This window comes from Mandrillus leucophaeus, unplaced genomic scaffold (genome assembly GCF_000951045.1).
Source record: "Mandrillus leucophaeus isolate KB7577 unplaced genomic scaffold, Mleu.le_1.0 Scaffold83, whole genome shotgun sequence".
Taxonomy (NCBI): domain Eukaryota; kingdom Metazoa; phylum Chordata; class Mammalia; order Primates; family Cercopithecidae; genus Mandrillus; species Mandrillus leucophaeus.
Genome location: NW_012109030.1, coordinates 269,069 through 271,029, shown reverse-complemented (window position 1 = coordinate 271,029; position 1,961 = coordinate 269,069). Strand labels below are relative to the sequence as shown.

Here is a 1,961-nt window from a genome sequence, read left to right as displayed (position 1 = left end):
AAAAAAAAAAAAATCCTTTACAGATGGAAACAACAGAAACTGGGGACTTCAAAAAGGAGGAGGTTGGGAGGAGGGCAAGTGTTGAAAAACCACCTATTCAGTACTACGTTCACTGTTTGGGTGACGGGTTCAATAGCAGCCCAAGCTCCAGCATTACACAATATATCTATGTAACAAACCTGCACATACACCCATGAATCTCAATTTTTAAAAAACCTCTTACAGCTCTTTCTAAAGTCACACCCCAAAAATGGAAAAGAGGAGTGGGCCTCCCTTATCTGTGACTGTCAGAAATTAGACCGTAATGAAAAGCTTTTCAGGGGCCCCATCTCATAAGAATTCAAATCTATTTCAGTCTTCTTCTATTTTATCTTTAATTATACTGTTAGCATTTTTCCTTATCTTCCACTTTGAAAAATTTATAAAAAGCAACTATGTTCTCACCACCTATGGTGAAAGAGAGATTAATGCTTGGTTCTTTTATGTATAACGTTAATCCAAGATTAAAGGAGATGGAAAAAAGTAGGGGTGAGGGGAGAAGGAAATGGTGGCATAAAGTGTTTAAGTCTGAAAAAAAGTTACTAAGGGGATGGTGAAATCCATGGAACTTATGTGACTGTAAAGTCCCGCTAAGTTTTCTCACAGTGACAGATGGAACAGGCTGCTGGTGAATGAAACAAATGTCTACTTTTAGCCTAAAACGTAGTGAGTTGTCTTCCCATAACTAGCCGCTAACAAACGCGCTAAGAAAACAAAACCTCTTCCCAGGCTATGAGACTAAGGGAATGAGTGTGTGTAGTGATGGGGGAGGGAGAAAGACTTTCACTCCAAATATGGTCTGAATGTTTGTGTCCCCCCCAAATTTTATGTTGAAACCTAACCTGCAATGTGATGGTATTCAGATATAATTCTCTTAGGAGGCTGAAGCCCTTATGAATGAGATTAATGCTCTTATAAGAGAAACTCCAGGCCGGGCGTGGTGGCTCACACTTGTAATCTCAGCACGTTTGGAGGCTGAGGCAGGTGGATTGTTTGAGTCCAGGAATTTCAGACCAGCCTGGGCAACATGGTGAAACCCTGTCTCTACAAAAAAAAAAAAAAAGCCAGATGTGGTGGTGCACACCTGTAGTCCCAGCTTCTCGGGGAGGCTGAGGTTGAAGAATCACTTAAGCCCTGGAGGCAGAAGTTACATGAGCCAAGATCATGCCACTGCACTCTAACCTGGGTTACAGAGTAAGACCCTACCTCAAAAAAATAAATAAAATAAAATAAAATAAAATAAAATAAAATAAAATATACCCCACAATCTCAACACTTTGGGAGGCTGAGGCAGGAGGATTGCTTGAGACCAGAGTTCAAGACCAGCTTGGGCAACAATGTGAGGCCCCATATCTACAAAAAATAAAAAAATAAAAAAACAGGCATGGTGGTATGTGTTTATAGTCCCAGCTACTTGGGAGGCTGAGGTGGGAGGATCACGGGAACCCAGGAACTCAAGGCTGCGGTGAACTAAGAAGGTGCCACTGTACTCCAGCCTGGGTGACAGAGGAGATCCCATCTCAAAAAAAAGAGACCCTTAAAAACCCACTTGTCCCTTCCATCATGCGAGGACACAGCCAGAAGGCACCTTCTATGAACCAGGAGGAAGGGGCCTTCACCAGACGTGGAATCTGCTGGCGCTTTGATCATGAACTTCTCAGCCTCCAGAGCTGTGAGAAATGTTTCTGTTGTTTAAAAGCCACCCAGTGCACGTGATTTTTGTTACAGCAGCCCAAACAGCCTAAGACAGCTTGATCCTAAGGATTACTCATGAGCTTTTTGAAGGAAGCAAGGATAAAGCAGACACTACGCCCACACGAAGGCTCCCTCTCCAACCTGCCAGACCAGCTACACAAAGAAGGGTCTGTACTACTCAGCTAGTGTTGCTGTAACAGAATACCACAGACTGGGTGGTTTAAACA

The 1,961-nt window shown here is 43.0% G+C and overlaps 1 protein-coding gene across 1 annotated transcript in view; it reads left to right on the top strand.

The window, feature by feature from the left end:
• The window catches only part of VIM (vimentin), a 21,026-nt gene extending 19,771 nt beyond the window's left edge, over positions 1–1,255 (top strand). Inside the window, exon 10 of the mRNA XM_011968096.1 lies at positions 1,239–1,255. The gene's annotated coding sequence lies outside the window, so the exon portion shown is untranslated. The remainder of the gene's footprint in view (positions 1–1,238) is intronic.
• Positions 1,256–1,961: the final 706 nt, after the last annotated feature.